Raw genomic sequence first — 23,499 nt, forward strand, 5'->3', positions numbered from 1 at the left:
TTTATTAATTTTTAAACAGGGATCAATTTATGTGGGTGGAAAGGGCACTAAAAATATAGCCAACAATAATAAAAATGTAGTGTGTGTGTGTTTTTCACTTTTTTTCTTCTTTCTTTTTAAGAGGTACTACTACTCCCAGCATGGAACACACTGTTCGATGATGGGAGTAATAGTACCTGTACTAATTGACCGATCGCCTCGGGTTCCGTTGCGATCCTTCTGTATCATTTATAGATGCGGCCGGCCGCTCTTTTATGGTCCCCTGCACTGACGTATATATACACCTATTCATATTTCCTGCAGAGAGCTGTGATTGGCCAGATGGTTCCAGCCAATCACAACTCTCTGTGGGAAATATGAATAGGTATACATATACATCAGTGCAGGGGACCATAGAAGAGCAGCCGCCCGCATCTGGAGTGACATCCACTGTGATTTTTCCTTAAAGGAAAACTGCAGCGGAATTACACTTATCCCTATCCACAGGATAGGGGATAAGTGTTTGATCGCGGGGGGTCCGACCGCTGGGACCCCCCTCGATCTCCCTAACGGGGCGCCGCCATTAGCGCCCATGGTGACGTAGCGTCGACCTAGAGGTCGACGGTGATGCCCCGTCTCCTCCCCGTCCACATACAGTTCTATGGGGGATGCGGGGAGGCACGAATGCTGCCTCCCCGCCTCTCCCATAGAGGTGTATGGAGGAGGCGTGCCGGCCGCAACGTCATGCTGCGGCTGGCATGCCCCCTGCACGGGAGAGCCGCGGCCCCGTACAGGAGATTGCCGGGGGCCCCAGCGTTCAGACCCTCTGCGATCAAACACTTATCCCCTATCTTGAGGATAGGGGATAAGTGTTTGTATCGCTGCAGATGTCCTTTAACTGCAAGTACTAGAGCTCCCAACATGGAGCAGAGTGTGCTCCATGATGCAATTAAGGAAAGATAATATTTTTTTAACATTTTTTAGGTAGTACTACTCCCAGCATGGAACAGAATGTTCCATGATGGGAGTAGTAGTACCTGTACTAATAGACATATCGCCCTGGGTGTCACTCCTGACACCCGCTGCGATTGTCTATTGCAGAGATGTGGAGCGGCTTTCTCCTGCGCTCCGCATCTCTGCTCTGTACTCCGGCCAGTGATATGAATAGAACATCACTCATTCATATTTCCCGCTGAGAGCTGTGATTGGCTGCAACCATCCAGCCAATCTGGGAAATATGAATCAGCGATGTTCTATTCATATCACTGGCCGGAGTACAGAGCAGAGATGTGAGCGCTGTGTAGAGCCGCTCCGCATCTCTGCTATATTATGGACGATCGCATCGGGCGATATGTCTATTAGTACAGGTACTACTACTCCCATCATGGAACAGTCTGTTCCATAATGGGAGTAGTAATACTACCTAAAAAATGTTTTAAAAAAATTGAGAAAAAAAGTGAAACACACATACACACGTTATTAAAAATTTATTAAAAGTTCATTAGAAAAAATATATTTTAAATACATTTTTTCCCATCCCTACTGCATCCTTTTTTTTTTTCTTTTGGTACCCAACACATTTTGAAAAAAAACGCCAAATGGGCCAAAAATGCTATTTTAACTCAAATGCAAAAATGCCAGAAAAAAAAGACTGATGCAGAAAATTGCACTGGCGTTTTTTCTGGCGTTTTTTCTTTCAGCGAAAAAAATGCTGGGAAAAAAACAAGGGGAATCCTAGCCTTAAATACACACCAATTAGGCCCAGTCTGATAAAATGTAACTTTTACTGCTACATTAACAAAAAAATACAAAAAAGTGTATACAAGTGTAATAAATATGCATAATTTACAGTGAACATGTATAATTGAGCAATCCACTTAGTAGAGCCAACTTATGTAGATACACTATGAATGCTATTATAAGATGCTAGGCAGGGAGGGGAAAGGGTACAGGTGTCCGTCCCTAATAACACCCATATTGCTATCCATGCCTGATTTGGAAATAACCCTTCCTACGTTGCAAGTGTAGATCAGTATAGGGTATAAGATAGCATATATGGCAACAATTTTGTCTCCAAAAGTAACCAATCAAAATGTCATAAACATAAGTTAATAAATAACAGTATAAAAAAATCTCAAACTCCTTTTGGAAAAAGGAGTATAAGATTTTTTTTTATACTGTTATTAGAGACACACCTGTGGATGTATTTTAATGCTCACCAGAAACACACTGCTTTTGTGTGTAACATCATGGGAAAGTCTAAAGAAATCAGCCAAGATATCAGGAAGAAAATTGTGGACTTGCACAAGTCTGCATCATCCTTGGGTGCAATTTCCAGATACCTGCAGGTGCCTCGTTCATCTGTACAAACAATTATACGCAAGTATAAACAAGATGGGAATGTCCAGCCATCATATCGCTCAGGAAGGAGATGGGTTCTGTGTCTCAGAGATGAACGTGCTTTGGACCGACACGTGCATATCAACCCATGAACAAAAGCAAAAGACTTGTGCTGGCGGAAGCTAATAAGATTGCGTCATTATCCACCATGAAACAAGTATGGTATCAACATGGGCTGAAAGGCCACTCTGCGAGGAAGAAGCCATTACTCCAAAAAAACATATAAAAGCCAGATTAATTTATGCAAATAGCACACAGGAACTAAGACCAACATTTTTGGAGACATCCTGCGGTCTGACGAAATTGAACTGTTTGGCCGTTATGACCATTGTTACCTTTGGAGGAAAAATGGAGAGTCTTGGAAGCCTAAGAACACCATCCCAACTTTGAAACCTGGGGGTGGCAGCATCATATTGTGGGGTTGTTTTGTTGCAGGAGGGTTGCACTTCCCAAAATAGATGGCATCATGAGAAAAGAAGATTATGTGGCAATACTGAAGCAACATCTCAAGATATCAGCCAGGAAGTTACCCACTTAGGGACCAAGGGCGTACAGGTAAGCCTTCGCTCCCTGGTACTTAAGGACCAAGGGCATACCTGTACGCCCGTGGGAATTTTGTTCCCCGCCGCGCATTGGGCGGGGACCGGACTGGGATGACTGCTGATATTTATCAGCAGGCATCCCGTACGAATGCCCAGGGGGGTCCTGAGACCCCCCCATGTCGGCAATCACTGCAAGTTGCCGGTGAATTCACACAGGCGATTTGCAGCAATTCCGGGTCATATGGGTCTCTGGTGACCCATAAAATAAGGGGGATCGGGGTTGTCCAAGACACCCACGATCCCCCTGAAGGGATAGGAGTGAGGAGGCAGGGGTCCCACCCCTCCTATCCCCGCTATTGGTCGGTCAGAAGCGACCGACCAATAGCAGATCGGGGGGATAAAGTTCAGTTCCCCCTTTCGGCCCACCCACAGTAGTTCAGGCAGAACGGGGGAACCGACGGTGACCGGCGCCGGAGGTCCACTTACCATCAGTGATCGAGGGATAGAGGACGGCAATGCGGCACCCTGGTGTGACGATCCTACGGAAGCCGGTGAGTAGTTGCCTAGCAACATCTGGAGAGCTACAGTTTTGAGACCACTATACAGTGGTCTCTCAACTGTAGCCCTCCAGATGTTGCACAACTACAACTCCCATCATGCCCAGACAGCTCTTTGTAGTTTGGGCATGCTGGGATTTGCAGTTTTGCAACAGTTGGAGGGCTACAGTTTGGAGTTCACTGTGCAGTGGTCTTTAAACTGTGGCCCTCTATATCTTGCAAAACTACAACTCCCAGCATGCCCACACAGCAGTTTGCTGTCTAGGCATGCTGGGATTTGTAGTATTGCAACATCTGGAGGGCCATCGTTTGGAGATCACTGTGCAGTGGTCTCTAAACTGTGGCCCTTCAGATTTTCCAAAACTACAACTCCCAGCATGGCCAAACAGCTGTCTTGGCATGCTGGGAGTTGTAGTTGCGTACCTGCAGCTGTTGCATAACTTCATCTCAAAGCATGCCCTTCAGCGATCAGTACATGCTGGGAGTTGTAGTTTTGCAACAGCTGGAGGCATACTGAGTTAGGTAAACGAATCTAACTGAAGGTTTTCCAGCCAGTGTGCCTCCAGCTGTTGCAAAAGTACAAATCCCAGCATACACGGTCGGTCAGTGCATGCTGTGAGTTATAGTTTTGCAACAGCTGGAGGTTTTGCCCCCCCCCCCCCCCCCCCATTCACATGCGCGGGTTTGCAGTGAGTTTCGTGCTTCAAGTTTTGGCTGCAGCAAATTTTCTGCCGCAGCGCAAACTCCTAGCGGGAAACTCACCGTAAACCCCTGCCAGTGTGAATGTACTCTAAAAACACTACACTACACTAACACATAATGAAGGGCAAAACACTACATATACACCCCCTTACACTGTCCCCACCCCCCCCCCAATAAAAATGAAAAACGTATCGTACGGCAGTGTTTCCAAAACTGAGCCTCCAGCTGTTTCAAAACAACAACTCCCAGCATTTCCAGACAGCCACTGACTGTCCAGGCATGCTGGGAGTTTAGCAACAGCTGGAGGCACACTGTTTGGGAATCACTGGCATAAAATACCCCTATGTCCATCCCTATGCAATCTCTAATTTAGTCCTCAAATGCGCATGGCGCTCTCTCACTTCGGAGCCCTGTCATATTTCAAGGAAACAGTTTAGGGCCACAGATGGGGTATTTCCGTACTCGGGAGAAATTGCACTACAAATCTTGGGGGACTTTTCCTCCTTTTATCACTTATGAAAAGGAAAAGGAAAAGTGTTGCCCCATATTTTTTATTTTCACAGGAGGTAAAAGGGAAAAAAGACCCCCAAAATTTGTAATGCAATTCCTCCTGAGTACGGAAATACCCCATATGTGGGCTTAAAATGCTCTGCGGATGCTCAGGAGTGAGAGCGCACTATGTACATTTGAGGCCTAAATTGGTGATTTGCACAGGGGTGGCTGATTTTACAGCGGTTCTGACATAAACAAAAAAAAAATACCCACGTGTGACCCCATTTTGTAAACTACACCCCTCACGGAATGTAACAAGGGGTATAGTGAGCCTTAACACTCCACAGGTGTTTGACAAATTTTCGTTAAAGTTGGATGGGAAGATGAAAGAAAAATGTTTTCACTAAAATGCTAATGTCACCCTAAATTTTTCATTTTCACAAGGGAAAATAGGAAAAAAGCCCCCCAAAATTTGTAACCCCATTTCTTCTGAGTAAGAACATACCCCATATGTGGATGTAAAGTGCTCTGCAGGCAGACTACAATGCTCAGAAGAGAATGAGCGCCATTGGGCTTTTGGAGAGAAAATTTGTCCGGAATTGAAGGCCACTTGTGTTTACAAAGCCTGCATGGTGCCAGAACAATGAACCCCCCCACATGTGACCCCATTTTGGAAACTATACCCCTCACGTAATGTAATAAGGGGTGCAGTGAGCATTTATGCCCCACAGATGTCTGACAGATTTTTGGAACAGTGGTCCGTGAAAATGAAAAATGTAATTTTTCATTTGCACAGCCCACTGTTCCAAAGATCTGTCAAACGCCAGTGGGGTGTAAATGCTCACTGCACCCCTTATTAAATTCTGTGAGGGGTGTAGTTTCCAAAATGGGGTCACATGTGGGGGGTCCACAGTTCTGGCACCACGGGGGGCCTTTGTAACGCACATGGCCCCTGACTTCCATTCCAAACAAATTCTATCTCCAAAAGCTCAATGGCGCTCCTTCTCTTCTGAGCATTGTAGTGCGCCTGCAGAGCACTTAACGTCCACTCATGGGGTATTTCCATACTCAGAAATTTTGGGGGGCATTTTCTCCTATCACCCCTTGTAAAAAAATGTAAATTTTGAGGAAAAACCAGCATTTTAGTAAAAAAAATATTTTTTTTCCATTTACACATCCGACTTTAACAAAAGTCGTCAAACACCTGTGGGGTGTTAAGGCTCACTGTGCCCCTAGTTACGTTCCTTGAGGGGTGTAGTTTCCAAAATAGTAGGCCATGTGTGTTTTTTTTTGTTTGCTTGTTTTTTGCTGTTCTGGCACCATAGGGGCTTCCTAAATGCAACATGCTCCCCCCCCCCCCCCCCCAAAAACCATTTCAGCAAAATTTGCTTTCCAGAAGCCAAATATTGCTCCTTCTCTTCTGAGCATTGTGGTTTGCCCACAGAGCATTTTACGTCCTAACCTGGGGTATTTCCATACTCAGAAGGATGGGGTTACAAATTTGGGGGGCATTTACTCCCATAACCCTTTTTAAAAATGGTAAATTTGGGAAAAAAACTGCACTTTAGTGAAAAAGAAATGTTTTCATTTACACATCCGACTGTAACGAAAAGTCGTCAAACACCTGTGGGGTGTTAAGGCTCACTGTGCCCCTTGTTACATTCCTTGAGGGGTGTAGTTTCCAAAATAGAAGGCCATGTGTTTTTTGCTGTTCTGGCACCATAGGGGCTTCCTAAATGCGACATGCCCCCCAAAAACCATTTCAGCAAAATTCACTCTCCTAAATCCCATTGTCGCTCCTTCCCTTCTGAGCCCTCTACTGCGCTCGCCGAACATTTCACATACACATGAGGTATTTTCTTACTCAAGAGAAATGGGGTCACAAATTTTACAGTGCTTTTTCTCCTATTACCCCTCGATTACCCCTCGTAAAAATTCAAAAACTGGGTCTACAAGAACATGCGAGTGTAAAAAATTAAGATTTTGAATTTTCTCCTTCACTTTGCTGCTATATCTGTGAAGCACCTAAAGGGTTAACAAGCTTTCTGAATGTCATTTTGAATACTTTGAGGGGTGCAGTTTCTATAATGGGGTCATTTATGGGGTATTTCTAATATGAAGGCCCTTCAAATCCACTTCAAAAATTAGCTGGTCCCTGAAAAATTCCGATTTTGAAAATTTTGTGAAAAATTTGAAAATTGCTGCTGAACTTTGAAGCCCTCTGATGTCTTCCAAAAGTAAAAACATGTCAATTTTATGATGCAAATATAAAGAAGACATATATTATATGGGAATCAATATATAATTTATTTGGAATGTCTATTTTCCTTACAAGCAGAGAGCTTCAAAGTTAGAAAAATGCTAAATAAAAAAAAATTTCATAACATTTTGGGATTTTTCACCAAGAAATGATGCAAGTATCGACCAAAATTTACCACTAACATAAAGTAAATATGTCACGAAAAAACTATCTCGGAATCAGAATAAAAAGTAAAAGCATTGCAGAGTTATTAATGCTTAAAGTGAAAGTGGTCAGATGTGCAAAAAATGCTCTGGTCCTTAAGGTCATAATGGGCTTGGTCCTCAAGTTAAAGCTTTGGCAGAAATGGGTCTTCCAAATGGACAATGACCTAAAGCATACTGCCAAAATGGTTACAAAATGGCTTAAGAATAACAAAGTTAAAGAGTACCTGTCACCAAATAAAACTTTTAATATAGTGTTTCTTGTCTAATTAGCAGACACTTTGCCATTCACTTGCTTTTAAAATTATCACCATAAATATGTTTAAAATGTAATATAAAAACAGCCACTAGGTGGCTCTGTTCTGTTCCCTGCCACAATTAATACAATGAGTTTGGTCTCCTCCCGATCAGGCAGGAGTCCAAACTCAGAAAGTGTTTCTCTGCACTGAGCTTGATTGACAGTTGCACAGTATTTGAACGCTCCACAGATTCTCACAGAAAGCTGCACAGACTGAAAGCTGCAGGAGAACCTCACTGAAATCTGCACAGACATAAACATGCACAGAGCCTGAGGTCTTCTATTCATCACAGCACTGCAACCATGTGAGGGCGGAAGTGGTCCCCCAGCAGGCTTCAGTGATGTCATGCCTGCTTGGAAACACCAACTTTCTTCTGCTGGAAAATTGCACTAAGTGAGCAAGAAGAAAGGTAGGATACACAGCTTTTTAAAGCTCTGAATTTTTTTTAAAGGATGGAGGGGTGTTAAGAGTAGTTAGGAAACATAGTCTGAGTTAGTTCACAACAGTTTATTTGGTGACAGGTACTTTTTAATGTTTTGGAGTGAACATCACAAAGCCCTGATCTCAATCCTATTGAAAATGTATGGGCAAAGCTAAAAAGGCAGGTGCAAGCAAGGCTACCTACAAACATGGCTCAGTTATACCAGATCTGTCAGGAGGAATGGGCCAAAACTCCTACCAACTATTGTGAGAAGTTTGTGGAAGGATAAGCAAAATGATTGACCCAAGTTATACAGTTTAAGGGCAATGCTACCAAATACTAATGAAATGTATGTAAACTTTTGACTTTGCAGAAAGTAATGAAAAAAATGCCTTAAAAAAATCTCTCTCTCATTATTCTGGCATTTGGCAAGTATAAATAATTTTGGTAATCCCAATTGACCTAAAACGGGAAAGGTTTATTCTGATTTCATGCCAGATTAAAAAAAAAAACATGCATATGTGTCTTTTTATATATTGTATGTAAATTTCTGGTTTCAACTGTAGAATTAATTTACAAATCTGTTTTACTTTCTGGCACCAGTTGATTTAAAAAAATAGTTTTTCACTGGAGTACCCCTTTTAAATGTTATTGTCAAATATTTACATTCATCTCTACATTACACATTATAGTGAAATGTTCAGATGTTGTAAATCACATGTTAACATATTTAAGTAAATGTATCACCAAGATTTTACTTAATCATCAGAGCCAAATGAGTTTTTTGTTCTAATCTGTTCCTATTTTATTATTGTCATTATTAATTATTTTTAGTTCAACAGTATAGAGGTAGCCATTTTCCTGAGTTGCCTATAACAGTATTTAGAGATATGCTGCACAGCAAGCTCAATGGACAAAGGAAAAATGACTGGAGGGGACCCTATTGACTAAGGTAAAGTTTTCTAGGCATGCTCTGTTCTCTAGAAAATACAGCCGCATGTACAAAAACCCCTTTAGAGTGGAGGGAACAACAGATTATGCCGATCTCAATAAATATATCCTTTATCCGTGTGGAAAATATAATAATAGGCATCCCCCACAAAGGTAATTACATATGTGCAAACTGTACATGTAAGCAAGTACCTACGGCTGTAAACAAGCTCAACTTGGAGCTAAATAAAGTGCAAATGCCTCAGCAATAAATGACAAACCAATGCCGCATATATGTCATAAAAATACCAACCACACTGTAGCAGTGAAGTACCAGAAGTCTCGGGATGTCGCCACCCCAACACGTGTTTCGTTCCTGCGACCTTCGTCCGGGGGTCCTGCAGAGTAAATTGTGCAAGGAGTGGGGAAGGAGGTGAGCTGTTTCCATAACCTATTGTGAATGGCATGATCCTATCTTAACTATATACTGGTGTTTCTTTTCATTTCGTGGTCAGAATAAAAACTGCAAGATTTGTGAATTATTTTTTAATTCATACAGTAAATGAAAAATATAAAACACCACAAATATTCTTAAAAAAATGTTTACCTTAAAAACCTGATTTAAACAATGGGGAGGGAGATTTATTAAGACCTGTACAGAAAACAATGGTTATCCCGATGTGCAGAGCAACCAATCAAATTGATTCTTTCATTTTTCAAGTTTGTAAGCCAGAAACTTCATGTAAAAAACAAAAACTGTTTCATTTTTTTTTAAATAGGTTTTACAATCCATTAGACAAACACAAATCACAAAAATACACACATCACACTTTATCCCCAAGACATTTTATAAGTATAAAATCAATACAATCCCTATGTGGATTTGTGCTATTACTCATGCAGTACATCTCTCCCATGGGGCCCAAATTACTTTGGGAAATAAAGGCATAAGTGGATGAAAATGCAATCAGCAAGGAGACTCTAGAAAGGTGTGAAAGTCAATTACAGTTACAGTGACCCCTTTATGCCAACAGGATTTAGAAAAACATTTGAATCATAAATTTTCTTCCATGTTTCACAGACCTATTGTTGTAGAGACTAGAGGAGGTCTATACTGGAAAACACCCAACGGTGTAAAATGGTCTCTTTTGTGTGAACCAGATTCCGTTACTGGCAACTTTTTTTTTCAGAAACATTCATTTTAGTTTGACAGTTGCAACGGTTTTTAGTTCATTTCTGGTCAGTTTTAGTTTTAACTCTTTTTGAATGTTCATACATGTTCTTGGGGCAGTCAGGGTCATGTTCACCTCACATTGCCCTGATGTCTAAATAGGCACCCATTGTAGACTCATTTAAACATAGCAGTTATCAGCATGGTTTGCTCATTTCTGATCGATTGTAATTAGTGTTAACAAAGCATATGAACAAAAAGCTATTGTTTATAGAGATGAGTAAGCCGAACTAAACAAACCTGGTCTCGCTCAGCACTTAAGGGTAAATTCGGCTTGTAGAACTTGTCAGGCTCTGCTCGCACAAGAAACGCGACTAAATGAATGAATGAATGAATGAATGAATGTGGGATGTACTGGGAAGACTGAGATGATGTCAGGGAAGCCCAGTAAATACAGCTAGCAGGAATATTACATAACCCTAGGTTATCAAATCATTCCTTGCATTATTTGACAAACAGTTAACAGGCCAACCAGGATAGGGGTTGGTTTAAAAGGCTGATAAAACCCTATACACTACAATGAAGCTTCCATCTTGGAAAGAAAGCTGAGAGAGAGAGCAGACAGTGCACAAGAACGACTTCCAATAGAAAGCAAGCTGTGCATAGCATTGAGCAGTGGGCTGACCTCAGACAGTGACCTCCTGCATTACCGTGTCCAGTTGGTGTTCTACAGATCCCAAGAGTTAAAAAGCTATCATATTACATTACAAAGTAAGCTAAGCAAATCAGTAGGCTTACCTGTAATTTACCATAAGTAATCACTGTAGAACAGGACCCTTCAAACAGTCTTTCCATTAACCAAACAGAACCAGCCATGCAGGTTCACAGTTCAGTAAGTCTGGGTTTATTGTATCAGCTCTCATACAGCAATAAGGTTTGCAGCATGCAGTAAAGCAGAGACTTAAAAGTCCTTTACACCAGGTTCTTAACATTAACATAAACTTTTGAGGTTCTCACCCAACACTTGGCAGATTCAATCCCCCCAAAAAATCTGTATTTTCGGTGGAGTGTATTAGCATCCAATATTTCACAGACACACTGGTCTTGCTTCATAGAAATTCCTTTTCTCCTGCTCTCTGGCAGTGCTCACATACCTGTGTGTTCAGCTCAGGCCTCTAACACACCAGAAGTGGATTATGGGAGTGACTTTATCTTTAGAACCTTCAGACACTCCCAATACCTGGACCCAAACTCAGTGATACATACCTCACATCTATCAGATTACCAGCTGTTTGCTTACATATCCCTTCCCCCTCTACTCAAAGCTGAGGGTCTTGGCATCTACCCCAGCCAAACAGTAAACTCTTGAGAGGGCAGACATTTACCTGATCTATGTTCCACCACAAAATGTCCTGTAATGTCAGGAATCAACATATAACCATAGCATTATTCTCTTTATTTTGACTCCACTTCAATGGGGCATGGTCTGAGACAAGCCTGTAGTTTCTACCAAGCAGGTAATACCTGAGGGAATCTTGTGCCCACTTTATTGGGACACTGATTCTTCACAATGGAATAGTTCTTTTCGTGGGAGTTGAGTTTCCTGCTCAGGTACATGACCGGATGCTCTTCCCTATTAATTTCTAGGACAACCCCTAGTCCAACCTCTGAGGCATCTGTTTGAAATATAAATTTCTATGCAATGTCAGGTGCTAGCAGCTCTGGCTGTCTACACAGAACCCTTTTCAATTCATTAAATGCCTTTCCTGCCTTAGAGGACCACTGTATCATTACTGATTTTTTCTCTTTTGCAAGGTCAGTCAAAGTGGCTGCAATACTGGCAGCTACAATGCCCCCCAAAAAACTCTCAACTGTTGTTTAATAAGAGAAAATGGCAAGTTTTGTATTGCGTCTACTTTATTGACTTGAGGCTTAAAGGGGTACTCCGCTCCTTGACATCTTATCCCCTATCCAAAAGGTGAGACTTCATTCTACTACAGAAGAATCAAGACTCAAAGGGCCTCATTTACTAAGCTGAAACCGACCAGTTTTTGTCAGGTTTTTTGTGGCACAGAGTGTCTGAGACATCTGCACCAGTCTGCGCCAGTGTGCACCAGGAAAATCCGATAAACCCGATATTGCACTGTGAAAAGCCGAAAGGGGGCATGGTCTGTCGCAGAGGGGGCGTGGCGGGTCTGGTTTCACAACCTGACCTATTTATTATTGAATTCACAGAAAATCCTGTGGATAAATGGCTGGAAATTTCCACCTAGAAAAAGCTGGTTAGAAAATTTTCCTGAGGAATCCTGCAATTCTAAAACAACATTTCCCACTAGTAAAAACCCAACACTCTTAGTAAATGAGGACCATAATCTATCAAAGCATTAAATTAGTGCTCATAGATATTGATAGAGATATCCTTCACCAAGCTAAGAGTTATAAGTAAATTTCCCACACAGGAAACTTGCTTCAAGTTATTCCATTCAAAATATAATCTAGTGAGATCATATATCTCTGCTATTTATCAGTCTTAATAGTCTTACCAAAATCATGTGTGAAAATAGTCCAGAATTGGGCGGAAGTAGTTCAAATTTCTTCCATGTTTATATCCTTAGATGGATTTGCCCATTCATGGAGTCATGTGATATGTAGTTGGTTAGAAAGGGGGCGGATTGTATTTAGCATTTAATATTGATATGTCTATGATTAGATATTAGTTGCTGAATGCTTGTAGGAAAATGATCCTTCACGGCGCTCCTTTGTTGTAAGTGGTCATAAACCGATGCGGACAAAGGTTAAAATAAAAATGAAGGACTTTATTCTTAACAGCGCTACGGACTACGCGTTTTAGGGGGCTTGCTCCCCCCTTCCTCAGGTCCACTGGTGAATGAACAAACATAGTGTGTTTTATACAAAAAAAAACTGTTTTTTTTTTTCCGGGCTTTTTTTTTGTATAAAACACACTATGTTTGTTCATTCACCATTGGACCTGAGGAAGGGGGGAGCAAGCCCCCTGAAACGCGTAGTCTGCAGCGCTGTTAAGAATAAAGTCCTTCATTTTTATTTTAACCCTTGTCCGCATCAGTTTATGACCACTTACAACAAAGGAGCGCCGTGAAGGATCATTTTCCTACAAGCATTCAGCAACTGTTATACGAAGAACGTCCACGGGATCCCCAAGACGGGCTGATCCAGGCTGCACCTTTACCCCAGACTCCACGCTGATGGGTCCTAAGGCGATCACAGGTGTTGTGCTCTTAGCATAACACCGGAAGGTGAGCGTACCATTTCTTCTGACTTTCTATACTAAAGTAAAGGAATAACGGCACATAGGTTTGCGCTCTCTGTCTCTTTCCCCTTTTTTTTACATATCTGAATTTATGCCCATCTTGAGATCATGAGGTTTCTTCTAGACAGAGTGATGTATAACCTTTTTCTTATATGATATCCTAACCTAGTAGCTCAAAGAAATGGGGGTGTGGCTCTGCCATAGAGTTGTATTGAGGGTGCGTGTCAGCCACCGCTTCGTGCAGTGGTTAACACGCCCCCTTCCCGCGGGCTGCCGGGGCCACATACAGGAGATCGCGGGGGGCCCCAGCGGTCGGACCCCCCGCGATCTGAAATGTCTCCCCTATCCTTAGGATAGGGGATACGTTTTTCAGCACTGGATATCTCCTTTAGGATCGGACAGCGAGGAGGAAGATAGGGACCCTCCTTGCGTCCTCTCGGCTGATAGGGACACAGCGGTTTTACCATCAGGGGTACTCCGGTGAAAAACGTTTTTAAATCAACTGGTGCCAGAAAGTTAAAAAGATTTGTAAATTACTTCCATTAAAAAATCTTAATTCTTCCTGTACTTATTAAGTGCTGAATACTACAGCGGAAATTCTTTTCTTTTTGAAACACAGAGCTGTCTGCTGACATCATAAGCACAGTGCTCTCTGCTGACATCTCTGTCCATTTTAGGAAGTGTCCAGGGCAGCATATGTTTTCTATGGGGATTTCCTTTTACCCTGGACAGTTTCTAAAATGGACAGAGATGTCAGCAGAGAGCACTGTGCTCATGATGTCAGCAGACAGCTCTGTGTTTCAAACAGAAAACAATTTCCACTGTAGTATTCAGCAGCCAATAAGTACAGGAAGGATTAAGATTTTTTAATAGAAGTAATTTACAAATCTGTTTAACTTTCTGGCACCAGTTGATAAAAAAAAAAAAAGTTTTTCACCGGAGTACCCCTTTAACCTGGAGAATGAGAGCAACGTATTGTTGGAGACTAGTGCTAATAGTTATTACAAATGCAGGAGAAATATCAGAATATTGTTCAAATGAAGAACACTATCTGTAAACTGTAAACAGAAAAAAAACTGTGAAAATATACCGTATTTATCGGCGTATAACACGCACTTTTTAGGCTCAAATTTTTAGCCTAAAGTCTATGTGCGTGTTATACGCCGATACACCCCCAGGAAAGGCAGGGGGAGAGAGGCCGTCGCTGCCCGCTTCTCTCCCCCTGCCTTTCCTGGGGTCTAGAGCGCTGCTGCCGGGCCTTCTCTCCCCCTGGCTATCGGCGCCGCTGCCCGTTCTGTCCCCCTGACTATCGGTGCCGGCGCCGATAGCCAGGGGGAGAGAAGCGACGCCGACAGCCAGGGGGAGAGAAAGGGCAGCGGCACCCATTGCCGGCGCTGCTGCCCCCCCCCATCCCCGGTGGCATAATTACCTGGGTCGGGTCCGCGCTGCTGCAGGCCTCCGGCATGCGTCCCCGGCGTCGTTGCTATGCGCTGCATGCCGCGGCGCATGACGTCAGTGCGCCGCGCCGTGCATAGCAACGATGCAGGGGATGCGCGTCGGAGATACGGTCTCCAGTACTGTGCACAATACTCCAAGTGAGGCCTCACCTGTACAATGGCATGAGCACTTCTCTCTTTCTACTGCTTATACCTCTCCCTATACGTTCAAGCGCTCTGCTGCTGTATTACATTGTCTTCCTACCTTTAAGTCTTCTGTAACAATTACTCCTAAATTCCTTTCCTCAGATACTGAGATCAGGACTGTGTCAAATATTCTATATTCTGCCCAAGGGTTTTTACGCCCCAGGTGCCTTATCTTGCACTTATCCACATTAAATTTCAGTTGCCAGAGTTCTGACCATTCTTCTAGTTTGTCTAAATCCTTTTCCATTTGGCGTATGCTTCTAGGAACATCAACCCTGTTACATATGTGTCATCAGCTAAAAGACATACCTTACCATCGAGACCTTTTTACAATATCACTAATGAAGATATTAAACAAAATTGGTCCCAGTACAGATCCCTGAGGTCCCCACTGGTAACAAGACCTTGCTCTGAATATACTCCATTGACTACAACCCTCTGTTGTCTGTCACTCAGCCACTGCCTAATCCACTCAACAATATGGGAGTCCAAGATCAATGACTGTAGTTTATTGATGTCTTCTATGTGGAACAGTGTCAAAAGCCTTACTAAAATCTAGATATGCAATGTCTACTGCCCCTCCGCCATCTATTATTTTAGTCACCCAGTCAAAAAAATCTATAAGATTTGTTTGACATGATCTCCCAGAAGTAAACCCATGTTGTTTTTCATCTTGCAATCCATGGGATTTTAGATGTTCCACAATCCTATCCTTTAGTAGGGTTTCCATTAATTTCCCCACTATTGATGTCAGACTTACTGGCCTATAGTTGCTTGATTTCTCCCTACTACCTTTCTTGTGAATGGGCACAACATTTCCTAATTGTTACCAGTGATTGGTTAAATAAATCTGTTAACGGTTTTGCTAGCTCACCACTAAGCTATTTTAATGATTTTGGGTGTATCCCTTAAGGCCCCTGTGACTTGTCTTCACTTTAGACAGCAAACGTAGAACCTCTTCCTCTGTAAAGACACATGCATCAAATGATTCATTAGTCTTCCTCCCTAATGGAGGTCCTTTTCCTTCTTTTTCTTCTGTAAAAACTGAACAATATTCATTAAGGCAGACGGCTAGCCATTTATTCTCTTCTACATACCTTCCTTCCTTTGTTTTTAATTTAGTTAATCCTTGTTTTAATTTCCTTTTTTCATTTATATATCTGAAGAATGTCTTATCCCCTTTTTTCACAGACTGAGCTAGTTTTTCTTCTGCCTGCGCTTTAGTAGTTCTTATAACTTGCTTGGCCTTTTCGGGCTAATCGTATAGATTTCCCTATCTTCATTGCTCTGGGTTGTTTTATAATTGCTAAATGCTAGCTATAAATGGATGAAGATAGGGAAATCTAGATGATTAGGCAGAAAGAGGCCAAGCAAGTCATAAGAACTTCTAAAGCGCAGGCAGAAGAAAAACTAGCTCAGATTAGATGGGCCAAATGATTTTTATCAGTCGACACATTCTATGTTCCTAGGTACAAAAGTACCTATATCAACAGTAAAATGTGTCATATCAACATGACCTGAAAGACTGCTCAGCAAATAAAAAGGCACTGCTCCAAAATTGTCATAAAAAGTCAGGTTACAGTTTGCAATTACATATGGGGAAAAAGATCTTACTTTTCTGAGAAATGTCTTGTGGTCTGATTAAATGGGCAAGCATGAAACATGGGGGAAGCAGCACCACCTTGTGGTGGTGCTTTGCTGCAGGAGGCACTGGTGCACTTCACAAAATAGATGGCATATTGAGGAGAAAATGATGTGGAGATATTATAATAACATCTCAAGACATCAGTCAGGGTGCAAACAAGCATTCCAAATAGACAAGCAGTAACAATAAATCACACAATTTGACCATCACCACAGATGGCATTCTTTACTATCTGGCACATGATGATGTGATGTCTGACTCAATAAACAAGTTCAAGCCTGGATGTTTTTCTGGAAAAATATAATATTACAGGTTATGGATACTAGATTTATGTGGATAGAACAATGATCCAAGGATTTATTCTGATTGCCATATTGGAGTTGGAAAGGAAATTTTTCTCTTTTATAAGGCATTAGAATCTGCCTCCATAATGTGTGTTTTTTTTTTTTTTGCCCTTCTTTGGATCAACACATTAGGGTTATAAGTTAAACTTGATTGAATCTTGTCGTTTTTCAACCTTATGAACTGTGTAACTAAGTAATTACACTTGGAAGGTGCAGATGAACAACGTACAAGTCAGGATCCATGCACACTACAGAATCACTACAGAACTGAGACACCACGGCACCAATCACACAGAAGCTTCAACACCAATAAAAAACTTAGAGAATTGCCGTAGAGTCACTAAGTGACTCCTTCTCGGTAAAAAAGTCCTTCAGAAGCACCATCTGTATGTCATATTTACAAAGATTGTGAAAGTGACATTCAGCCCTAACTGCAGCTCCAGTCTTGTTGCCTGCTATTCCAACTATTTACTGGTTCCAGAGAGATGACCTTAATTAAAGCACCAAGGTTCCATAACAGAAAAGCTATACATAATACACAGGGGAATATGCTGCTTATAGATGCCCCCAATTAACCTGTTACATTGCGGAAATGTTTTACCTATTAATGGTCAAGCAAGATTGAGTCATAATGACTGTGCCAGAGAATGGAGATCTGGTACATGTGACATTATAGGAGAATAAGTTTATATAGGTTTTGCACATTCAGGTAATTCTAAACTGCTTTTTCATTACATATAGTATTTTAATTAAGAATTAAAGGGGTTATTTACCATAAGGTGAGTTTAGTACTTGCTTGCAAGACAGTAATGGGCATGCTTAGGAAGAATCTGTGCTTGTCTTAATGCCATAATTCCATAATGCTGTGGCTATCTTTTTGTGAACTGGCTAGTTTCTGTTGGAGTTTGTGCCCTCAAACTACAAGTTCCTTGTTTGTAAGATTGAGGTCACTTTTCTCCCTCCCACACATCAGCCACCCCACTCATTGAAACACACCTGTGAACCTTTCCATGCAATAGACCAGAGTTTTCTGACCAGAGTGTCTCCAGTTGTTGCAAAACTACAATACACTGCAGCATGATCTCTCCCACCCAAAAGCAAAGAAAGGCTTCCTCTGAACACCTGACTAGTGATGTAATGTCTCGAGCTGCACTGCTACCTGGAAAAACCTAAGACGACAGTCATTTGGTATGCTGTTAAAAATAAACAATGAGGCAAAAATCACAAGAATTGCGGGACTATCATGAAATACAGGTACATACACTATATTGTGAACTATACTAACATAACAGCCCCTGTAGCATAGTCAAATACAAAAATCCTGGGATACCCCTTTAAAAATAGATACAATTTGCTAATATTTATTAACAATATAATAACTTTAATAACATAGATATCTCCATTTGTTCAAAACTTTAGGAGACTTATAACTAACATTAGTTATAAAAATGTTGAAGAACAATTTGCTTGCCTACACCAAGCCAAATTTGCAGAGCATCATAGATGTCAGAATCATAGAAACCATCCGAAGGATGACCTCATTTTTAACAGGACTATATGCAAAACAGGTAAAACTAAATTAAATTGTCACATTTTTCTCTTACGTGTCATTTTAAAGACAGTTTTCTTTGTAAAGCATACATAAAAAAAATGAAAAAATGCACCATAAATTTATCTCTGGACACATAGCAAAGCCCAAAAGGAAAGCAGCCCCCAAAAGCTTTCAGACCATGAAGAAATTCACCCCATCAGACACGGGATGAGTGTAAGATAGGGAGTTGTGACTGCAGAGAACCCCCTGCAATCTTGAGAATTTATGAGAGCCCGGAAAAATTCACACAAATTAGTTAGAATAAGGAAGCGGATTTACTACAAGGCAAATTTGATATGAACTAACAAATAAAAAATTATGCAATACTAATTTCCCAAAGAAGAATTAAAAGGAGCAAAGATAATAAGAAACTGAACACCTTCTATACATCCATACCTAATATTTTATCCAGTATGCTTTATCTTTCCAAGTTAAAGTCATATCACAATTAGCATTTCTGTTCTTCAGACACTTTTGAGAAAATACATTTTTTGTCTTACTTTAAATGCACAGATGTCCTTTCTATTAAAGAATTCCATTATAGAATCACTTAAAATTTGTTATAAACTTTAATATCTCCTTATATATGGCTGGAGGTAGTGTAAAAATAATAATATAAAAAGCAGTACTAACCAACCCTGATCCCCCGCAGCTGCCTGCATATCACCACTTTTTCCTCTTTCCTGGGGACCTATTTTACCCAGAGGAACTTTCCTATTCCCCAATTACCAGCCACAGAGATGTCACATCTCAGTCACTCATGAGCGGGGCACTTCTTACATGACACATCACCAGAAAATAGCAATAACATTTTTTTACTCATGGACAATCACTTAAATGATCCTTGATAAAACTATATGGATAGTGCAGGCTGCTAGGGTAGTTTGCACTAGCACTTGGATGACAAAAATTTAGTACTTCCAATCTACCAGGTACAAGAGAATTATAATCTTGCCGTTCACTACAGCTATATTTAAAAAAAATCATAGCTTGAGTTCTTTTTTCATTGATACTTACAGACAAAAGGACGCAAGGACAGTGTTCTTTTTTACATGGTAATCGTGAATGGGAAGATTTTACAGAATGTGAATAGTTCTAAGTTGCTCATCAATTAATCACAATGAGTAATTACTCTAACCATGGGGAAGGGGCAAAGATTTTGAAATAAGCTATTTCAGAACAGGAAGGCACTAAGACAGCACAATGCCTGCCATATAATCACAAGTTGGACAAAGAGCATTTGTTCCGCAAACATAAAACGTAGAATTACTGAGCTTCTAAAGTAAGAGGATGTAATTTCTCTATTCTGCCCACACAGTAAAAAAGAAAAATGACTTTCTTTGCTTTTTTTCGAAACATCAGGCAGCCACATACACAGAAAATCATATGCTAAACATACACTATATACCAGCTCCATATAGCTATGAGAACATAATCTGTTTCCAGGTAACACAAGAGACCCAGAAAATGATCAAATTATGCGTATACTGATCAGCAATCCCATATTAGCTGAATGTTTTATTGGAATTTTACCTTTCTATAGAAAAATAAATAAATAAAACAGTACAATTTACGTCAGTCAACAGTAAAAGGGCAAACTACATACATACAAGGAAACTAAGCCAGTCTCATTAATGTTTAGCACCCCCGGTCTGTGACAATTCAAGGGGTATTTATGTGAAGATGTTAGTGAAAGGTTTATGCGCTCTTATTTAATGATAAAGGTTTTGACCTTTTAACAGTTGAGTCTGCTTGGGCTAAAGGCTCCACATACAGCAGTTATTACTTTCAAAAAGTCTTTGTGAGACTTCCTGCTTCTGAGCTGAGAGAGACACCTATGCCAGTTAGTGTGAGTGTGCATCAAGGTACTGTGTGAGGATCTCTGCTGATTTCTAACTTCTTGTTGGATAGTATTGTTCTAGCAGCAATAGGAATGATTCCTGGGTATTATAGAACTGCTGGATAATCTAAGGAGTCTCTATCTATTAGTGATAGAGATACTGGGAAGGTAAATCCAGCCACAGCTTCCCTCTCCACCTACTGCTGCCTCTGTGTGTAGGCATTAAGAGGTTAACCAGCTGTCTTAACCAGGAGCTGAGCAGCCTAATACAAAGGGAAATATTATTACATGTCTAATAAAATAACAATATTCTGTATGATATAAAATGTAGACTTCTTGCTGGAGGTGAGGGAATTTTTCCTTTTGCTGATTTAATGCCAATGTAAATGTATTGCCAAATCAATACCAGAATAATTGATGTAATGGACTGTTTCAGCATACAAGGGGTTAAAATCCGTAAAGGCGATAATCCCCTTTTCACAGACAGGCACAGCTACTGTAAAATCACCAAAACTCACAAATTGGATATAAGTGAATGCACCAAACTCCAAAACTGCATCCAAGGGAATAAGGTAGCACTCCAAACTCCCGAACTGGAACCTCATGAATAGCTGCTAGCAGACGTACAGGAAAAGCTCCCAAGCGGCTTACACTCCTGGAAGTCAGTCCCTATCAGCATACAGTGAATCCCCCCAAGAACGAGACAAGGCTCCGTGTTGAGGGTCAAGCAGTGGTCTGACTTTAACCCCTTAAGGACTCAGGGTTTTTCCGTTTTTGCACTTTAGTTTTTTCCTCCTTACCTTTTAAAAATCATAACCCTTTCAATTTTCCACATAAAAATTCATATTATGGCTTATTTTTTGCGTCGCCAATTCTACTTTGCAGTGACATTAGTAATTTTACCCAAAAATGCACGGCGAAACGGAAAAAAAATCATTGTGCGACAAAATCGAAAAAAAACGCCATTTTGTAACTTTTGGGGGCTTCCGTTTCTACGCAGTGCATATTTCGGTAAAATTACACCTTATCATTATTCTGTAGGTCCATACGGTTAAAATGATACCCTACTTATATAGGTTTGATTTTGTCGCACTTCTGGAAAAAATCATAACTACATGCGGGAAAATGTATACGTTTAAAAATGTCATCTTCTGACCCCTATAACTTTTTTATTTTTCCATGCACAGAGCGGTATGAGGACTCATTTTTTGCGCCGTGATCTGAAGTTTTTATCAGTATGATTTTTGTTTTGATCGGACTTTTTGATCACTTTTTATTCATTTTTTTAATGGTATAAAAAGTGACCAAAATACGCTTTTTTGGAATTTGGAATTTTTTTGCGCGTACGCCATTGACCGTGCGGTTTAATTAATGAAATATTTTTATAGTTTGGACATTTACGCACGCGGCGATACCACATATGTTTATTTTATTTTTTTTACACTGTTTTACACTTTTTTTTACATTTTTTTTGCAGTGTTATAGGTCCCATAGGGACCTATAACACTGCACACACTGATCTCCTATGCTGATCACTGGCGTGTATTAACACGCCTGTGATCAGCATTATCGGCGCTTGACTGCTCCTGCCTGGATCTCAGGCACGGAGCAGTCATTCGTCGATCGGACACCGAGGAGGCAGGTAAGGGCCCTCCCGGTGTCCGGTCAGCTGTTCGGGACGCCACGATTTCACGGCGGTGGTCCCGAACAGCCCGACTGAGCAGCCGGGTCACTTTCAGTTTCACTTTAGAAGCGGCGGTCAGCTTTGACCGCCGCTTCTAAAGGGTTAATACTGCACATCGCCGCGATCGGCGATGTGTGGTATTAGCCGCGGGTCCCGGCCGTTGATGAGCGCCGGGACCAACGCGATATGATGCAGGATCGCGGCGCGATCCCGCTTCATATCGCGGGAGCCTGGCGCAGGACATAAATATACGTCCTGCGTCGTTAAGGGGTTAATGGGCTACCTGCCCGGTAGTTATGCAGGTCTCCACCAGGTGGACACTCCCCTAGGGACCTGATGGAAGACTGTAGAACATAGTGGACAGTAGCCAATCGCAGTGGCTTCAACATAAGCCCTTCACACTTTACCCATACCTCCCTCCTCTCTCTACCCCAGACAACTGGGAAGAAATCCAATTATCTTCCAGGACGAAGAAATCCAATTATCTCCCAGGGATAGAGGCAGACTCCATTGAGCACATGGTTGCAAAAAGACATAAAACTACACAATGCCACAATTACTACATAAAACATATACATGCAACATATACCCAGATAGCTTAGGTCTGAGTGCACATTATCAAACGGTGCTCAGACCACACACATACATTTCAATTGCCATGGAGCTAAAGTCTTTCCCATAGTCTTTCATTATATGAATGGGCTCCATGGCATAGCTATCTGGGGTATCACCGCTCATACAGGGCAAGTACCGAATGACCCCACTGTATTTAAAGGGCCAGAATGAGTGACATACACTCTGGTATGGCTGAATACTGTTTTTAAAGGGCCCAATCTCCCAGGGCCATAGTCCAAAGGCAGGAGGTGGGCAACCAGGCTTCTCCAACGCAATGTGGCGAGATTGGTCTCGTCACAATTGATAACAGAAAATTAAGTAAATAAATTGCATAATAGTCTATAGGCCAGCAAAACAGGCAAATTTAATTGTTTACTCCAAAACCTGAAGCACAAAGCTCCATTTACCATTTAGATGCTGTACAGAAATGGTTTCCCTTCACCCCAGGGTTGGTACCTTCCAGAGAAGGTACCATTGAAATGAATAGAACTGCTGCTGCGGAACCTTGTAAGAGTGTATGCTGCGTATTGGGCAGATTAGATGGGCCAAATGGTTCTTATCTGCCGTCCGTGCGAAAGATTCATGTGAAATTCCACTTCATATGAAATTCCACTCGGACATTCTGCCGTGTGAATATAGCCTCAAATTTTGAGTTGAGCGAACTTTACAAAAAAAATGTGATTTGCTGTAAACAGGTTCTCCACTTTCAATGAAATAAGCCTCAAAGATTGTGTATAACACTGCCTGCGGGAATCAGCACTGTTGCTGCATGAGCCCAAGGGAGTTCACTTTCCTATTTTCTTCTCCCACGATCCATTGTACTGATGTTTTTCGGAATAAAACTACACTTTGTTGGCAACTAAAGGGTGAGTGCTGTGCCGGAAGTGTTTTT

This window comes from Hyla sarda, chromosome 1, assembly GCF_029499605.1.
Source record: "Hyla sarda isolate aHylSar1 chromosome 1, aHylSar1.hap1, whole genome shotgun sequence".
Classification (NCBI taxonomy): Eukaryota; Metazoa; Chordata; class Amphibia; order Anura; family Hylidae; genus Hyla; species Hyla sarda.